General features: G+C 42.1%; 1 long non-coding RNA gene across 2 annotated transcripts in view; it reads left to right on the top strand.

Annotated features, from left to right (window-relative positions):
- LOC125640342 (uncharacterized) overlaps positions 1-20,752 on the top strand; it is a 77,586-nt gene that overhangs the window by 49,166 nt on the left and 7,668 nt on the right. The gene's annotated exons all lie outside the window — the stretch shown is intronic.

Below are 20,752 nucleotides of genomic sequence, written 5' to 3'. Positions count from 1 at the left end.
TGAAATCTTGACATGAACATACTAATTAGACTAATTACAATCTGTCAGTGAAAATCATCACATTGTTCACTCTACTTGTATGTTATAGCTCTTTCCCCATACTACGTGTCTAGATTGCAAGCTCTTAAACCTATTATGACCTATAGAATGCTACAGAATTGTCTAGAACAGGGGTGGGCAAACTTTTTGGCCCGAGGGCCACATTGGGGTGCAAAATTTTATGGAGGGCCGGGTAGGGAACCTGTGCCCCTGCCCCTTATCTGCCCCCTCCCACTTCCTGCCCCCTGACTGCCCCCCTCAGAACCGCCCACCCATTCAATCCACCCTGCTCCTTGTCCCCTGACCGCCCCCTTCCGGGACCCCCGGCCCTAACCACCCCCTGAAACCCCACCTCCTATTTATTCCCTCCCCACCCCCGACTGCCCCCCCAGAACCTCTGCCCCATCCAACTGTCCCCTGTTCCCTGTCCCCCGACTGCCCCCCGGGACCCCTGGCCCCCTTACCATGCCACTCAGAGCAGCATATCTGGCTGCTGCACCGCCCAGCCAGAGCCAGACATGCTGCCCTGCATGAGTGGGCAGCCCTGCCACCCAGAGTACTGCCCACATGACGGCATGGCTGCGGGGGGGAGGAGGGGGGAATGGGACAGAGGAGAGGGGCCGGGGGCGATCCTCTTGGGTCAGGGGCAGGGCAGGACAGTCCTGCGGACCGGATGTGGCCCGTGGGCTGTAGTTTGCCCACTTCTGGTCTAGAAGCATAAAATAGAATAACAATGATTTTTGAACATTTGGTGTTGGCAGTACCAAGACCGATACCAGTTGTGGACTAATTAGCCATGCCCATGAGATTCACCCAGCATGCCCATAGTCCTCCTCCCTCCCCGCCCCCCGGGTGCCAATTGGGAGGGGCAGGGGACAGTAGAAGCCCCCCCCCCCCCCGTGTTTCATACAGGAGGCGTGCAAGCTCCCAGATGGAGCACTTAACTACAGCACAGCATTAGTGTGAAATGTAAGTTCTGCAGAGGAGAGGTGCCCCTGGAGCAGGGAGTCAGTATTTTGTTTACAAAGAGAGGCAGGGTGATTAAGATAAGATAGGGCTGGTGATTAAATTAAGGATCTGGAAGTTAGCCTGTAAAAGAGGAGTCCCTCTGTGGAAGGGGGAGAGGTTATTTTAGATACAGGGGACTAAGAAAAAATACAGCCAAGCACTGATCCAAGGTTACATTCAGAAAAGGGGGAGATTTGGGGGCGTAGGTGAAAAGAAGGGGGTCAAACCCAGAGCAGGGCTAGGAGTGTACAGAGAAGTTCCCACTCTACCTGTGGTACTTAATGGGGCCCCATCCCCATCACTAAGCCTGGGCCTCACAATGTCTAACCTATTTCTCCTCCCAGCTCCTCAGTGAGGTAGAGCAATGCTGTTATCCCCATTGTACAGATGGGGCACTGAGGCACACACAGAGTAAAGGCCAGATTTTCAAAGGTATTAGGCACCTAGTGAGATTTTCAAATGCACTTAGAAGGTTTGGTGCTTTGTAAACCCCACTACATATCTAGCTGCATCTTTGGGTCCCTAAAAACCTTTGAAATTCTGTCTTTAAGGCACTGGTCTGGGGTCAGAGAGGAAGTGCATGGGGAGAGTAGAACTCAGGTCTTTCAGGGCTAGCTCCTTATCCAGCACACCAACCTCTCTCTCACTCCTGCATGCTGCAAAAAAAGAGGACTCTGATAGATGGGAGCAAAACCCAGGTGGCCATTCTCTAAGACTCCAGCAAATGGTCCCAGGATGGATGTCATGGTTGACAGTATGAAAAGCAGTACAATGATTAGGAAGGCTGGAGAATGAGAGTCAGATGAGAGGAGATCACTTAACTCCCAAAGGGTGGCAGGTTCTGCCCCGTGCTGGGTTGTACAGCAATGACTGCTTTGCAATTTTACATTTTAACTGAATATCATTTTGTTCAGTCATTTTTTGTTCTGAGTTTGAGAAAAGGAAGGAATGAGAAAGTATCAGATGTGTTTATGCCTCAAATTCTCAGGGTTTCAGCTGTATTCAGGCCAATTCCAGAACAAAGAACAGAAACTGCATCCAAAGAGTCCATAAAGTCGACGACTATTGTCATGATTTGCATTATTCACTGAGCACCATCTCTGTGCTCGGCACTGTTCACAATATGCCAGAAGATCCAGTCCCTGAGCCAATGCACATAAGATGTGTAACTCTGGATAAGATGGCTCAGATATTTAAGTTTGAAGTGCATAGCTATTGACCACACGTATTATCACATGTTCACTCTGATGTTTATATCTGTGAGTGGAGGCACTGATGGCAATAGAAGTTTTAGTTGATAAAGGACCAGACGATTCGACCCTTCAACTTTCTTTCTAAAGGATGAGCTACCCAGAGCTCCTGTGCCTGTTTATTTTCATTTCCTGCCTGCAGTGGCCCTGATGTCTCAATTTTTTCTCAACTTTAAAATATAGAATTTTCTTTAAGTAGTCTCCTGTGAGAGCTGCAACTCAGTTGCTGCAGTGTTGTGTTTAAGAGCCTTCTGGAAAGTAACTCGCCTTTAAACAGAAGTAAAAGCAGTTTTGCCAACTCTCATGATTTTTGTTTTCCTTAAAGCCCCAGCTCCTGGATTCAAGTGATATGTGGTGATTTCAACCTTCATTCTTAAATAAAAATGAAGTTTCTAGTCCTCATGGCTGTGGAGAAAGCTTCAAAATGTGACCCCAGTGCACCCCAAAGGCTCAAAAAGCAGAAGGCAAATAAAAAGAACCCCAAATCTGTTGTTTTTACATAATCTCATGATTTTAAAGCCAATCTCGTGATTTTTGAACATTTCTGATTGGCAATACTGTGAAAATGACTTGAAAGTATCAGTTTCACTCCTGTTTAAGGTTAAAAGAACAGGAATCCTTGTGGCACCTTAGAGACTAACAAATTTATTTGAGCATAAGCTTTCGTGAGCTTGACGTCTGATTTGTGTCCATTTATTCTTTTACGTAGAGACTGTCCAGTTTGGCCAATGTACATGGCAGAGGGGCATTGCTGGCACATGATGGCATATATCACATTGGTAGATGTGCAGGTGAACGAGCCTCTGATAGTGTGGCTGACGTGGTTAGGCTGTCACAGCAAACCTGGTGGCTGAACTTTGTGACTTTGTCCTATTTCACATTTGGGGACAATGTATTCCTTCAGATCAGCCGCACTGCTATGGGTACCCGCATGGCCCCACAGTATGCTAACATTTTTATGGCTGATTTAGAACAACGCTTCCTCAGCTCTCGTCTCCTAATGCCCCTACTCTACTTATGCTACATTGCTGACATCTTCATCACCTGGACTCATGGAAAAGAAGCCCTTGAGGAATTCCACCATGATTTCAACAATTTCCATCCCACCATCAACCTCAACCTGGACCAGTCCAGACAAGAGATCCACTTCCTGGACACCATGATGCTAATAAGCGATGGTCACATAAACACCACCCTATACTGGAAACCTACTGACTGCTATACTTACCTATATGCCTCCAGCTTTCATCCAGACCACACCACACGATCCATTGTCTACAGCCAAGCTCTATAATACAACCACATTTGCTCCAACCCCTCAGACAGAGACAAACACCTGCAAGATCTCTATCAACTACAATACCCACCTGCTGTGAAGTGAAGAAACAGATTGACAGAGCCAGAAAAGTACCCAGAAGTTACCTACTACAGGACAGACCCAACAAAGAAAATAACAGAACGCCACTAGCCATTACCTTCAGCCCCCAACGAAAACTTCTCCAACGCATCATTAAGGATCTACAACCTATCCTGAAGGATGACCCATCACTCTCACAGATCTTGGGAGACAGGACAGTCCTTTCTTACAGACAGCCCCCCAACCTGAAGCAAATACTCACCAGCAACCACACAACAGAACCACTGACTCAGGAACCTATCCTTGCAACAAAGCCCGTTGCCAACTGTGTCCACATATCTATCCAGGGGACACCATCATAGGGCCTAATAACATCAGCCACACTATCAGAGGCTTGTTCACCTGCACATCTACCAATGTGATATATGCCATCATGTGCCAGCAATGCCTCTCTGCCATGTACATTGGCCAAACTGGACAGTCTCTACATAAAAGAATAAATGGACGCTAATCAGACATCAAGAATTATAACATTCAAAAACCAGTTGGAGAACACTTCAATCTCTCTGGTCACTCGATTACAGACCTAAAAATCACAATATTACAACAAAAAAAACTTCAAAAACAGACTCCAACGAGAGACTGCTGAATTGGAATTAATTTGCAAACTGGATACAATTAACTTAGGCTTGAATAGAGACTGGGAGTGGATGGGTCATTACACAAAGTAAAACTATTTCCCCATGTTTATTTCCCCCCTTCCTCTCCCCCCCCCCCCCCACCGTTACTCACACATTCTTGTCAACTGCTGGAAATGGCCCATCTTAATTATCATTACAAAAGGTTGGGTTTTTTTCTCTTCTGCTGGTAATAGCTCACCTTACCTGATCACTCTCGTTACAGTGTATGGTAACACCCATTATTTCATGTTCTCTGTGTATATAAAATCATCCTACTGTATTTTCTACTGCATGCATCTGATGAAGTGAGCTGTAGCTCACAAAAGCTTATGCTCAGATAAATTTGTTAGTCTCTAAGGTGCCACAAGTACTCCTGTTCTTTTTGCGGATACAGACTAACACGGCTGCTACGCTGAAACCTGTTTAAGTTTAGTTTCTAGTCTATTATTTGTAGGGACGTAACACCTCTAGAGCCCCGGGCAGGAGCAGTATAAACTTTTTGGGCCTTGCCCTAGTAGGATGTTTCCGAAGTTAAATGATCTATTCCAAGCTTGTTGCCGTTCTAACACTTTTTTGCAGTTCATCTAGATTTTTCTACAATTGTTTTAATTGTTGTATTCAAGAGTTAGTAACAAAGAATATACATTAAAATTTTAAACCTAACTAGTGTTACTTAAGTGACTTGACACAAGATGTAACGACATGTTAGTATTACAGCTCAGTGAGTCTAATATTTATTAAATCCTCTTTTTTTATATATATAGGAATTAGATACAGTGGTCCTATCAGCTAATTTCTAAGTTATCTGCAAAAAAAACCCTAGAGTTTTCAGGTGCCTAAGTAGCCATTGGAATCACGGTTAAAGTTGCCCCTTCCCCCCCCCCCCCCAACATCTGAAATGGCGCTCCTGCCCCCAACATGATGAACTGCAGAGATCTGTCAGAGACCTCTGCTGCATAAGACAAGGCTGTGGAATTCCCATGCACAGGGTTTTCACTGCTTTCTCTCACACTTCACCGCCACGCAGCAGTTCTCAGGTTTTAAGCTTCTTTTGGGCTTTCTAGGGGTAGGTAAAATGTCTTAGTATTTGGCCTGCCTATATTTGCCTAAAACACTGGGAGGCTTGTCATTTCTTGTCACCACCTTTGAAACACTGCCTCTACCAGGAAGTACTTTAAAGAGCAATGTTCTGGCATTGAGCAAATTGATATGTGGACGTCACGGCTGGGAGTTGTTTAAGGGCTGATGTTTCTACAGACAAGGATGTTCAATATGGCTGTGTGCTCTTGTTTGAAAAGTAAAGTAAGTTGTGGAGACAACCCTCTAGTTCCAGGACCTTCTGTGAGAGGAGAGTCTCACGCCCCATCTCCTCTTCCCTCCTGAGCAGCAGATCAAAGAGTTGCTGACAAGGAACTCAGGGAGGTCTCCTCCCCGCCCCGCAGCAGTAGCAGCAGGGAGCAGGAAGCTCTGCATTCAAGCCTGGGAACTCTGCCACTGAGTTCCCAGCAGTGATGTCTTCCACTCTGCCATTATTCATTTTGTTTTGGTGCGATGAGGGAAGTGGGTGTTTCATCCTTCTGCTCTCCTAGCAGCTCCTCTTCCCCGCCCCCTGAGATTAGGAAAGGTCACAAGTAGGGCCGGTCAAACATTTTCCATCAAAATGGGTTTTCAGCGGAAAATATGGTTTTCAACACAACTACATTTTTCTCAAAAAGTGTTTGGTTTGTATGGAAATGTTTGACATTTTGTCACAAAAAAAAAATCATCACCTGGAAAACTTTTGGGTGAAACCTAAAAATTTCAGTTCAGCAATGCCACTGCAGTGTGTCACTGGATTTATAATTCACGTGCCTCATGTCCCCATTTCTCTCTATAGGCCAGGTTCCACAGCTGGACTACATCTCCCAAGATGCACCACAGACATAGGACTTTCATGATGAATGGCAGCAATTCAGCCAGAGAGGAGACTGTGCTGCATCGTGGGAGATGCAGTCTAGCTTGACTCATAAAGGAGAATGGGGAAGCACAGAGGCACCCGAGCTACAACTCCTGTGAGGCAGTGCAGCAGCATTTCCAAATCAAAATGTTTGATTTTTGGCTGAAAAGTAAAAAAAATTCTCTGGGGCAAAAAAAAAAAAAAAAAATTCTGACCAGCTCTAGTCTTAAGGGCGCCTTCCCATCTCTCCTCTATACCTGAAGAAGGGGATGAGGATTTGCCCCTATCCATGCACACCCGTTGACTACTCCCAGTATCTATGGGAAAAGTGGCTCAGCCCAGATTTCCCTCCCAAACACCTCTGCCAAAGTTCCCTCTTTGGGGGAGGAAGGTGTTTTCTTCAAAAAATCACCCCAGGAGAGGAAGTAGGAGGGCATAGGGAGTACATGAATCATCTCTCTCTTCCCTGGTCTTCCAGCTGCAAATTGGAACAGAGAATTTGTTCTATGTCTATGTCTATAGGTATAGATATCTATGTGAACAACTCTAGGCATTTATTCACTCTGTCCCTCACTCTTACAAAAAGGATGCTCAGTGGAAAAATGAGTGAAGCCACACATTAACATGCTAATTATAACTGCTTCTTATAAAGCAACTCAACTTGCTACTAAAGGAATGAGGGGTGTTTGTCCTCTGCATTCTCCTCTGTGAATTTTTCCACCAGCAGGCTCTCCTTGAAGAAACCTACCTGAAAAAGAAGAGGCAAGTACTCTGGGTTTGTTTCCTTGATAGGGAGGAATGTACTCCAGTTTATTTCTGATCCAGGCAAAGAACAGAACAGTATGACCAGAAAGGCAAAGGAGGTCTTGCTCCATGTGTGGCAACTTCTACTTATTTTAATTCTCACTAGAAACAAAAACATGCATGAAAGGAACTATTTTAGAGAATCAGGAATAACATGGTCTCTTCTAATTCAGAGCTTCCTTGTGTGGGTTAATACAGGGTTAATTCTAACTATGTCTTATTAAAAATGATGTAGTGTCTTGTGATTCCAGAGAGCAGATCTCTGAAAACAGTAGTGTTGCAGTTTGCTCTGTGCAGGAGTTTTGAATCAACTGCTGTTTTGTTTGTTCCTCGGTTTATTACACCCCCATTGCTTTTTCAGCCTGCATTAATTTCTTAGCAGTCTACACATGCTATACACATCCATCTCTATAGGGCTTTACTCACTTTACCTTAGCCTGAGCCTTCAATTACACCAACCTGAATTTTCCCTAGGAACGCTCTGACATCCTGTGCCTTTGCTTATTTTATGCAGTCTCTTCTCTCCTCCATTTCAAAAGCAGCAATTGCTTATACAGTGTTTACAAGGTTGCCAACTCTTGCAGTTTTATTGCAAGTCTCACAATATTTTGTGGTTCACTTAAAGCCTTAGCTTCTGAAGCCATGTGATTATTTAGGGATCTCAAGCTTTCATTTAAAAAAAGTAAGTGACCTGTGCACCCCAAAGGCTTAAAAACCAGAAGGCATTAAAAAACTGCAGTGTGTTTTTTTAATCTCATGATTTTTTTATTTGGGCCAGTGTCTCTCATGGTTTTTGAACACTTGGGTTGGCAGTACTGTGTTTAACCCAAGTTTTGTCAGTCATCCTGTGTAACCCAATGCATCCAGAAACAATACATCTCTTAGATTGTTAGCTTTTGGGCAGGCGCTGTCTCTCACACCATTTGTATGGTGTGTGGCACAACATGGTTGCGATCCTGGTTAGTGTCTTTGGGTACTATCACAATACAAACCAACACCAGCTTAACTAAAATAATCCATCTCACCAGATGAACATGTCTAGACCTGGTATGGATCCCTGTAATCCTAAACCTCCACCATTTATCTTTTGGCTTTTTTAAATATCTGGAGTCTCTAACTCTCTCACAGATCCCTCTCTCAAGCCCATTTCCTGCGGGCAGCAATCTCTTTAAGTGTCAGAGATACAAACTCTTTTTGCAAGCTCTGATTCATTTCAGATCTGGATCTCTTGGCCACTGCCTGCTCCATGTTTCCTCTGATTAATTCTCCAGAAAGCTACCATGCCCTGCAGTGCTGTATAATTATAATTCTTTCATATTTATATTCCAATAGTGTCCAGAAGCCCTAATCAGGATTGGAACCCAATTGTGCTATGCAAATACATACAGTGTCTCTTCCCTGAGGATCTTACAACCTAAGAAGACAAATGACATCTGAAGGGTGAGGCACAGAAGGCTACAGTCAAGTCTTTGCATCTATGTAGCTATATAGCAACCATTATTTTTTATTACACCCTTACAAACAGATAAAGTGTTGTTGCATGAACTATGTTCATCTGCTCCTTAAGTCAGCCTTGAGGAGAGGATACTGGCCTTATGGATTTTAACTAACTAGGAAAATTGGTTAAGCCAGGGTTTCCAAAGGCAAGCAGGGTGAGAATGGTATTTTCAGGCCCACTGAAACCAAATTAATGCATTATGCGCAACAGCTCAGGACTACATTACAACCTACTGAAATAAAAATTCCCAGTGTATTGATTTACTGTTGCAGGCAGCCATACAACAATGTCAAAGCAAATGGTTCTCCTGTGAAGCTAGTGATTTTCCAGCAACGGCAGCAAATGGAAATGCACAAAGGAACCACAAGGGACTAGCTATTACATGAAGCAATCATTTCTCTTCCTGAAAGGAAAAGCAGTAATAGCATCCCATAATGTCTCTCCTAAAGCATAATTCAATAATTAATATTTGCTTTTCGTCATTTGTATGGTATAATAATGGCAACCTAAAATGGGGATCCCGGAGCAGGCGTGGGTTCTCCCTGATGGAAGGCATACATTTTGTTAAAACTATTATAAGATAAATGACTAGCTAGAGGATTCCTTTACTTTTAGGGTTACCTAATCCCTGGGAATGATTTCCATGTGAGGGTCTAAGTCAGTTCTTCTCTATAGAAATGTGTTTAGTGGGTACTGGGTCTGACTTGTTGTGCCTGGTCTGAGCAGGGAAAAAAGTAAAAGGGGGAAATAAAAAAGCCCTTCTGAGCAGTGCCTGTCAGTCTCTTGGAAGTGCTACAGCCAGTTGCTTTCTTTCTTTGGGGCCCTGCCTGCTGCAGACGTATTAGGCACAAATTCTTGCATCAGGTCTTTTTGTAATTTATTTTTAAAACTACAGAATGACCGTGACCCTTGGCATTGAACCAGAAACCCTCTGATTATATGTCTTTGTAAAGCTACAGCAAGGTTTATATATGTGGTAGCTACTATTGTACAGTATGTGCTGTCTCTGCCAGTGTTTCACAAAGTGTCCTTAGCACACAGGATGTGCGACTGGTAAATAATCAGTTGAAACATTTTTTCCTTTTCAGACACATGTTATTCTTATCCTCCAGACCCTCCTTCCTAACCCTTTATATGCCAAATCCCAGATCAGCACCCAGTGATATCGACATGATTATAGACAATTACTGTGGGCTTCTTAGTTGCACAACGAAGCACATAAAATACTGTACCTGTTGCTAACAGGAGATAAAAAATGCCAGACCTCTACAATGAAGTACCAGGGCACAGTAATCTAGACCCATTCTACCATTCCGTTTCAGATTCTAGTCCTTGTAGCAGACACTAGATTGAACTATAATATTCCTAAAATATAGGCTCCTTTGAGGAACATACTTTGGCCATGTTGGGTGGTGGCACTGAAACCTATCACAGAAATATTGCAGAAAAACAAAGGTCAATGACACCATTCAGTAAATGAGCAGCATTTCCTGTTGATGATTCACAAAGAGATATTGCATTTGGCTCCAAAGATGGTGCTTCCTAACCCAGAAAACAGCTAACTTTGATACATCCAGGACACCCGCCATAGGACAATGTTTTCTGTAGAGCAAACATTTGATTGCTTTATGACTACGATAGGTTTACCTTGTGACAGATAATAAAATCAGGTTTCAGACATATTTATATGTAAGTTAAGTTGCACATAAAAAGTCTGTATATTCTTGTCATAGTCATATATTCTAAGGCCAGAAAGGAGTACTGTTATCATCTAGTCTGACCTCCTTATAACACGGGCCACGGAACTTCCCCAAAATAATTCGTGTTTGAATTAGAGCGTGCACAGAGAAAAGCCAGTCTTGATTGAAAAATTAGCAGTGATGGAGAAACCACTAAAGCCTTTGGTAAATTGTTACAATGATTAGTTACTTCACTATTAAAAATGTATGCCTTATTTCCAGTCTGAATTATTTAGCATCAACTTCTAGTCAGTGGTTCTTGTTATAACTTTGTAGTACTGTATCTCTAGATAGGTCATAGAGGCCTGCATTAATATTACAGTCTCGTACTTTCATAGTTTTGGCTCCATTGTGCTGGCCAATGTACACACAGAGAATGTTAAAATGTTTTCTGGTCTAAAGAATTTACAGACTAAGGAGACATCCTCTCCTTTCAGTTACATAGTAATAGGTACCCAAAAGAGAACATTTAGATAGGGTACTACACAAGTCCCATATACTCATTGACCTTTTGAGCATCTCCTTTTTGACAAGAATATAAGCTGAAGCTGAATGCAGTCTATTGGAACACTTTGCTAGATTCTGCATTGTGCAGTATAATGGAGTGCTTTGCTAGATTCTACCTTGAATTGAAGGACATTTTACAGTTCAAGTGTTATGGCAAGACTTATCAAGCTGGAGATCTACAAAGAAAATATCTAAGTGATCTGAGACAGAAAATGCTTTGCTGTGTATCCTCCATTTAAATGTCCTTACATACAAATGCATCATGTATGCTAATTACTTTTTCAGTTTTGTTCCTGAGTTACCAACTTGCCCAGCGTGCTCTGTGTTGGCCTCAAACTTTTCGTTATTGCTGTGGTTTTTCAGACTTCCATCCTTTGCTTCCACGTTTGTGGATTATTATATGAAGCTGATGCCTAGATTTATATCTCATCCTCCACACCTTTCTTCAGGAAACTCAATAATGTTAACTTGTCTGATGGGGTTTAGATGACTCAGAGCTGTTTGATGCACTCAAGAAAGCAAGATATAATAAAGATTTCATGTGCAAGCAAAAGCAGCTCATCTAAGTTGTTGTTGTTTTTTAAGGTTGTGGCCAGTTATTTCCTATTCGTTTTTTTAAAAATTACCTTATATTTAAGATTCCTTTGAATTCAATTTCAAATCCTGATATTTTTAGCCTTGCTATTATTTTACTGTTGGTTTTATTCTTTTTTATTAATTTGTGGAGACCCCATCCCTGAGGAATCTGGGTATTCTATTCGATTAAAGATGTATCAGTTATCCTCTGAAAGAATCTCCTCAATTTTCCTGCACTGCTTGGCTACTCTTTTTCTTGTAAAGTCTATGTGTACATAGTAATCTGAACTCCTTCTGTGTACAAGGCAGGTGACGGAAATAATCTCCTTTGTGTGAAACAATAAGGGAAGAACAAAACTGTTCGGCTAAAACGCTCGCTGACTCAAAGCTTGGCACAAAACAGAAACTTTATTGAGGTTTAAGATAGTTTAGTTAACTTTTCCTGCAGTTATTTTCATTTCCAAACATACCTCAATTACCTGGTGACAGCCAAGATTGGAAGGGAGTGGGCAAAAATGTGACGAGGAAAGCTGTTCCTGTGAAACTTCCAGCCCAGCTCTGAAGACCCAAAAGGTTCAGCTATGATTTGAAGAAGAACACAAAGTTGGGGTGCTCCTTGAGCCAAACCTCTGACAATTCTCTAATATCTCTCTCTGCCCCTGGTATTTCTAGGGTCTATCAATATATCTGAAATAATCTAGTCACTTCAGAGGTGATTCTGAAACTGCAGAAGGTGAAAATGTGAGCCCTGTGCTCAAGTTCAAGAAACATAGTAGTTTTAGAGTTGAATCTTCATTTTGCAGTCTAGGATTATCATATGGATACCATCAGAATGCTCACACATTGATTTATGGATAACAGATTTATATATTCCATGCCTTTGAGACCACCACAGTAGATTACTGGAGTGCTCTAATTCTAGGACTTTCTGATAAGCACATATGCATATAGAGCTTGCTGCAGCATTTTGAGTCCATCAGTTGAACTAAACGTGCAGAGCAAATGTTTCCAGTGTTGAAGAATGTGTATGGCTTTTTTTTAAACAGTGTTTTTAGTACAAACTAGTATTTATTGTTTAGAAAGTTTCCAAGCAAATGGCCCTTAGTGTTGTTCAGATGCACCTTACGTTTCTTGATCTTTTCATTCCCCCCCACCCACCCAAAACAACAAAAATGCTTTTTACTTCTACAAATAATCTTTTCTGTGAAAATGGTGACTTCTCACCTCTGGCACATAAATATAATACCATGCTTTGGGGGTGGGAGTTCACCATTATTTAATGCCAAAAAAATTGTGCTTACTGGTAGAAATGGTGCTCTTTTGCGGATTCACAAGTTGTAGAGTAAAGTTTTGTGGAGAACTTTCAGTTTTGCAAACTGAAAATGAATGGTATCTGCCCCCTTTGCTCCCCATGTGCCTAGGAATATCCGGAAATCTGTGCACTCGGGTTATCTCCTTCCTGTATAGCATTTTGGTCTTTAAGATCTTACCTGACTACTTGCAGCCTAATGATCTGTGGATGGAAGCCCAGCCTAATGATCTGTTGATGGAAGCTTTTGTTCTTTCCTTGGAATGACCAAGCAACAGCAGACACCCCTCAACCATGCTGACATTACCACGTTTAAAATCTGAGCAACAGATTCCACTCTGATGGTGGAAAGCATCTACTAACACACTTGAAATGGCCCCTTGAGAATTCTTCTTATGCAGGTGGTGTAGACCTGGGATAGTGGCTTTTACACCATCCCCTTTTCTGGTCTGTACAGGGGCATGACTAGTACAAAAGGGACACTGGTTGGGTTATTCCTATCTCCCAGTGATCCCCAGCTGCTGGAATGACCAACCAGGGTTGTGAGCTGCTAGCGCAAGATGGAGCAGTCTTCAGGCTGCTCTACATCCCATTGCGGACTGGCCTGGCATCTGGCAGTCCAAAGATTGGAACAAAGCCAGGGTGACTTCGCACCACCTTCCTCCAATGCTGTACAAAGGCTGAACTGGGACTTGGTGATTGGAAAGCCTGTTGTTCTGCTTCAGAAAGAACAAAACTGCTGATTTAAACCCAACAATGTGATTACAAAACTATCTCTGACAAATGTATAACTGAAAAACCCCGTTCAGATGAAGTCAATAAGTTGAGATTTGTTCTGACCCTCAGTGCAAGTGTAACCAGAGTTTTTGTTGGTGGTTTGTTCAGGGATTTTTTTGCTCTAACTTTCTTGTTTCCCTGGTTGTAGGGGATGAGGCAATTTACGAAGAAATGCAAAATCAGACAATCATGCCATATTATTTACTCAGGAGACCAGATGAGCTCATTTAGAAGAAAACTTCAGACAACTTGCCATGCCGGTTAAAAAGTAGCTGGGTGGGGATGAATCAGGCCTCTGCTTGCCCAAAGCTAGAATGCATGCTAAAAACGCATAAAGATAATGACTGCACTGTTTTCAGCTGATAACTTCAGCATTGCTGTTTGAGCCGCTCAGAGCCAAGCTGATAAGTGCTGGGAAATATCAAGCTGTGACAAGGTGCAGAGAGCTTACCCTGGATCCAGAAAATGCCCCTGGGGTTGTGGAGCAGGGCACCAAGGAACTTAATTACTTGATTTAAAAGGCAACATCTGTAACTCCCATTGACTCCAGTGCGAGCTCTAGGTGCTCAGCATCAAGAAAATCACATAATGAAAAAGCTCTTTAAAAGCAGGCCACTTGTAGGCAGATGGGAAAGGCATGGTAGGGAGCTAGGTGGCTGCAGGGATGGCAGCCAGGCTAAGCTATGTGAGGGGCTGATTTTTGTTATAGCCCAGATGAGCCTTTTTGTTTGGTTTGGTTTCAGAGTAACAGCCGTGTTAGTCTGTATTCGCAAAAAGAAAAGGAGTACTTGTGGCACCTTAGAGACTAACCAATTTATTTGAGCATGAGCTTGCATCCGATGAAGTGAGCTGTAGCTCACGAAAGCTCATGCTCAAATAAATTGGTTAGTCTCTAAGGTGCCACAAGTACTCCTTTTCTTTTTGTTTTGTTTGAAAGCCTTTTGCCTATTGTTAAAGATCAACTGTGATGAACACTCAACATGTTTACGTTTGCACCTCGCTGGGGGTTAGGGCGCATTAAGACTGCATCGCTGTTCTGCTTGCTTTGATAGTTGAAATAGCAGGGATGTTATATCTTCACTCCCCTTGCTTTGTTGAAGAGTATCAGCACAATTCTTGGAGGGCGACATAAGGCTGAAACCTGAATTACCACTTCCCCTCTCTCATCTAGGATGGCGAGTCAGAATCTATGACAATCTGTTTATTCTGGTTTTCTCCCTCAACCTGCATTGCTGGCATGAGCTCCCTGAGCTGAATGGCTGGCCTAAGAGGGGCAAAGGAGTAAATCAATCACTCGTCCATACAGCAAGATCCCTCCTGCTACTTGTCTGCCAAGCCAGAAGTGTGAGCAGAGTTGTTATTGATGATGCTGACACAACATATCAAGATCAGGATTCACCAGACTCTGGCTCTGAGTGACCTTGAGCAAGTCTCTTAACTTCTGTGTATCTGCGCATCTGTAACACTGGTACAGTAATTATATGCTTCACATCTCTAGGAGAGAGTACAGTTTCGTTGTTTGTTTTAAAGCACTTTCGTTCCTTAACCAAAATAGCAAAATGAATATAACAGATTCACATTTTGAAAACTTCAACCTCAAAGCCTCCTTTCTATTAATAAGAATATGCCCAGTTTCCGTTATAACTTCTTTTGCAAATCTGGCTTCTCTTTTGCTTTCCTGTCCAGCACTGACTTCCAGGCAATAGCTTGTCTATGCACTAATGTCCTGCCCCACTGTTAATGAAATTTAGCATCTTATCTCTTTGTGCTGCCACACTCTGGCTAGATGAGTTTTCCACAATAACCTAACTCCAAGACTAACTTATTTACACTTGTTGATACTGATCTTCCGGTTCCATCTGCTAATCCAGGACCTGATTCTGTATCACTGATTCACATGAGCAGTCCCTTATTCAATGGAGCTCTCACATGTGTAAGAGCAGTTGGGTAAGGCCCCTAGTTACTCATACAATCTCTTTGAATCTGGTTGCAGTTTCTCCTTTCTTTGCCGTACTATACATGTTAGTATTAGAAGCTGTCATACTTGGGTGCCTGGAGGGGTAGAGATCCAGCAGTAGATGGGGAGGGGTAGAGTAGAGGGAATACTAGGATAGGGAGAGCAAAAAAGAATAAAAACATTAAAAAGAGAAAAAATGCACAGAAAAAAATAAAATAAACAGTAAACTACAAGAAGAGAGTGAGTGTGCAACCACTGTACATGGAGCCAGGGCCCTTAAAGACACGAACCTATCTGCCTATACACTGTGAAATTAAGCATTCCAGGATGGGCATCACTGCTAGTTTATCTATAAATTCACCTTATAAACTCATAGAATTTAAAAACAGAAGGGGCCATCATGATAATCTAATCTGACCTGCACATTTCAGGCCACAGAACCTCACCCACCCACTCCTGTAAAAAACGTATAACTTCTGGCTGAGTTACTGAAAAACTTCAAGTTACAGAGAATCCACCATTTACTCTAGTTGAAGTCTGCAAGTGACTCATGCCCCATGCTGCAGAGAAAGGCGAAACCCCCTAGGGTCTCTGCCAATCTGACCTGAGGAAAATTCCTTCTCCACTCCACATATGGCAGTCAGTTAGACCCTGAACACGTTGGCGAGACCAAACAGCCATACACTTGGGAACGAATTCTCTGTAGTAACTCAGTCTTCCTTGTCTAACATTCTATCACCAGCTGTTGAGGATGTTTGCATCTGGCAGTCAATGCTTCTATATTACTTCTATAAAAACTCTACAGCTGGGGCTTGTGTTTTGGGGGGACATTAATTTCATTGGGGGAGTGTGTATTTTTAGCAATTTTTGAGTTCTATGTTAACACCAGCGTGTTTCAGGGCTTTCTCTTTGTGTGTACACACAATACTGTTTCAAACTGCACTACGTTATAGTACACTAGGCAACCTTTAGTGCACACCAGCAGGGTCTACACGAACCAACCAATGTACAACGTGTTAGTCATTGTCTTTTGTATGACATTTTAAAAACAATAGGCTGGATTATAATTGAATCTTGAGAGTCAAAAGCTATTCTAATGCTTCTGGGGTAGCTAGGTGGATTCCCCCTTGTGCCACCACTGTAGCATGAACAGGACACTTGTCCATGTTATGTTGCATGGCTTGTACCTCACCACAGTCACAATTCGATGAGTCTTTGAATTTCCATTTGTGGAGGAGATTCCCACGCCTTCTGTGCATTGTCCAAACGTGGTTGAGTACAATCCACTGCCTATGGGAAAGGCAGAATCCCAGGAATTCTTTCATTGGCTCTTTAATCAGGTCTTTGTTTGGGATGTCATGAGCAGCCCGCAATTCAAGCCAGTGAGTGCTGGTGTCCTTTCTGTTGGCCTGTAGCATTGACGGGTGCATCCAGAAAGGCTTCCTGGATTTGAGTCAGGAGGGTGGCCCTGAGTTGAGATCTTGGTGTATCTGCAGGCAGCCAGGATTTTGTTGTACTCCTGGACCACAGCAGTATCTCACCTGATGATGTTGGCTGGTGTGATGCCCACCAAAACTGAAATCTACAGTATTGGCATAGACCCAAGAGAACCGCTAACAATCCAGAGAGTAGCATTGATTCCAGTGTCAATGAGATTGGTGTGGGAGCTGTTGCACCAAACTGGTGTGCAATGCTCCACTGTTGACAAGGCCAGGGCTTGGACAGACGATCAAAGCATGCATGCATCACGTCCCCAGGATGTGTCAGCAATCTTCTGCGTGATAACCCTTGTCTTTATCTTCTTTTTGGTGTTGTCATGGTGTTGGCAATAGCTCAGTGTCCATTCAAGGGTAACCCCGAGGTACCATGGATTGTGGTCATGCTAAAGAGACAGCCCATATGTTAGTGTGCTTTAAAAATTACACCCCTGTACTACTTATTATTGCTCCATGTCAACAAGCCCCTAGATTCAAGTTCGGGAGCAGAGACATTGCTCATATAAACAAACTGGTCTGGGAAAGGGGTGAAGTCAACACAAATTGAGTAACCATTCTCATTCTTTCTCCAGTGTTTATTGGATAAACACCAATTTCATTTTTATTTATTGATTAATTGGGGGTGTTTGTTTATCAGTTAAAACCCAAAAGCAGACACCCTACCTATAACCCACCCATTAAACGTTTTGTTAAAACCTTTTTACTATTTACAAAGCACCAAATATTTTAAACATGCTGGGCAAACAGCACCACGTGCTTCCAGTGTGAAGTAGCAGCTGCTGGAGCCCAGATACATTCACAAGCAAAACACATGAAGTTGAGTAAAGGTTTCCAAAATGTAAAGGCACCTACCTCAGAGGTCTAAACCCACTACCTATGGGATCTATCCTAAATGTGGGATGTTTGACTGAAGGGTTTTGGTTCAGGAGGTCCTCCATTTTGGGGACTTTCTTAATCACCGAGGGGAAGGTGCATTAATCTTGACCTGTTGCTGCATATGTCTCTTATTTTGAACATATAATCCTCTCCTCCTCCTACCTTTTGCACAACACACATTGCACACTCAGATCTCTCTCAGTCCCACCCTCCACTCCATTATTTTCCCCCTTCCCTCAGCAAGAGCTGCAAGACAGAAGAGTCTTTAACAGCTGAAGCTCGTTAAAACCGTTTAGCACCTCCTTTTTTCTGGAAAGGTGAGACAGAGAACTTGAAAGTCTGCTAGTCTGGTAACTGGAGTGCAGTCGTTTGTCAACAAGTGCATCAATGTTTAGCATCCTGGGGTTATTATGAACCACCAGTTTCAGGTGTTCATGATCATTTCCGCTTAAGTTCACAATAAGAGCTGATCAGATACGGAACAAACAGTATTTGTGAACATCCATTTGAATTCCAAATAGGTTTTGGTTTGATAACCTTCATAAGTCTTCATAATTAACTTTTTCTGAATGAAGTGATGAAATGAGCTGTCACTCACGAAAGCTTATGCTCAAATAAATGTGTTCGTCTCTAAGGTGCCACAAGTACTCCTGTTCTTTTTCCGGATACAGACTAACACGGCTGCTACTCTCAAACCTGTTCTTCTGAATGTGTTTTTGTTTACAAAAATGTATAAGAAATGGCCTTTCTTCATATGCAGATAGGATATTTACGAATAAACCAGATTGTCTGTTTGCTGTCCTTTATTCATTATTAAAACTTGTTGTAAATTTTCCATTGTAAAGTGTTTTCACTGGAAAATATAGTGCTTACTAAATTTTTATATTCCAAGAAGCAACATTTTGAAATGAAACATTTTGTTCCAAATCAACATTTTGTATTTTATTCTGTTTCAAAATGTCAAAATTGTTTGTTTAGACATTTCTTAATTGAAACGTTTGGGAACTTTTCAGTATTTCTTCTTTTCATCATGATCTGAGAGAAAAACAAATGTCAAAATGATGGAATTTTCCCCAGGATGAAAATTCCATTTTCCTGCCATCTCCATTCATTATTTGTCATGTGTTAGTTGGAGGTTCAACGTTACATTTACACAGCACAGAAAAGAAGAATACTTTGCTCTTATATAACATTTTTCACCTGTAGATCTCAAAGTGCTTTACAACAGATAGTAAATATTGGGAAACTGAGGCACAAAAAGTGAAGTGGTTTGTCCAAGCAGATCAGTGGAGGAGTGAGGAATAGAACTCAGTCTCTTAACTCCCATTGTCTTATCCACTAGTCCAGAAACATTGCCATATTCTCAGCACTTAGGTGACTGCTCATAGACCATTGACAATGAACAGCAAATAGTGTAAATGAACAGTTCATGAACAACCTATAGTGTGAAAATTGTTCATCACGTTATTTGGTTCATATTTATGTATAGTAACTACAGACTTGATCTGGCAATGATTCACAAACAGAAAAAGGAATATATTTGTATTGTGGTTTATTTGCAATGTAGAGTCTGATCAGCTCTATTCATAATGCAGAATTTCTAAAGTAACTGTGTGAGAAGATGATTATTTCCTGGGAATTTAATATTAGCTCCTTCAACTGTCCTCTCCAAGGCGTACTAACAGACTAGTCAGTATGCCTTAGACTAGTTACTATGCCTTATAGCAATACAAATGGAGGTTTGTGGTTGTGTTTGAATGGCTTACACGTGACTTAGTACTTCACAAGAAAGGATTAAACATTTATAGGAAAAGAATGGCATCTGCAGTTATACTAGCTAAAATAATAATGATCATTGCTACCAACCCTCCTGGTTCAGGGCACATGCTGGTTCCCCAGAGTCATCAGGAAGAAAATTCTTCCATGTCATAGTAATGCCCTGTTAGGTGTTGTGTAGGATCTTACACCTTCTTTTAAGACATCTGGCACGGGCCATTGTTGAAGACAGGACATCAAACAAGGGGCCAAATTCCAATCTTGTTTACACTGGTTCAACACTGATGTAAGTCCATTGGCTTCAGTGGAATAGCGCCTAGTTTACACCACTGTAAGTGAGATCTAAATCTGGGCCTAGATGAACCAGTTTTCTGTTCCATATGTCAACCCCTAAATTCTTGTAAATCATTGGCTTCTTCATGTCAGTATTTATGAAGTGAATGCAAAAACTGCCTGGAAAAAAAGGCCTTTCAGTACAAATGCCTTTGGAATCAGCTGTTTGGGGCAACATTTTATAGCACGGGGAAACATAATATTAAATATATGTCACAAGGTGAGGGTGAAGATGGGAAAGTCAGCAGCTGGTCCAGTAAAATATATTACTTCACCCACATTGTCTCTCTAACATACTGGGACTGTCATGGCTACAACTTACACTGCATATAGCAGAATGATAAAGGCAATTGTGCAGAGCATTATTGCTGCCAAGCTTATTAGCCATACCTCATGATTCATAGAGGACTCATTTCTAAGGAAAATAGCTAATGATTTCAGTAACAAAGACCGGTGCCATAGCTTCAGTTATGCAAACACATCACACAGTATCGGGGGAGGGGGGGGGGGGAGAAATGCCAGAGAGAACAATCCGTATTGTTATTGGCAACATCTGTAACTGAACCTTTGAGGGACTGAGCTTTTCTTCCAGGCCAAAACGTGTGAAGTAGACAATGATGTGGTCAGAATTGTGATTATCCTGCAAGTTAATAATGCTTCAGTAAAACTCATTACAGAGCTAATGCATTAAGGCACAACTCTTTATAATTTTACTCCACACAGAATAAATCATGCTGGTAAGTGTCTCATTTCAGCCATGGGCATCTCCCACTGCACTAGGCTGATGAGCCCTTAAAGAGAAAGAAAAACATATCCCTGTTGTGAAATATTCTG

The sequence above is a fragment of the Caretta caretta genome, chromosome 7 (genome assembly GCF_965140235.1).
Source record: "Caretta caretta isolate rCarCar2 chromosome 7, rCarCar1.hap1, whole genome shotgun sequence".
Classification (NCBI taxonomy): Eukaryota; Metazoa; Chordata; order Testudines; family Cheloniidae; genus Caretta; species Caretta caretta.
Note: the sequence above shows the minus strand (reverse complement) of the source record. Positions and strands in the feature narration are given on the sequence as shown.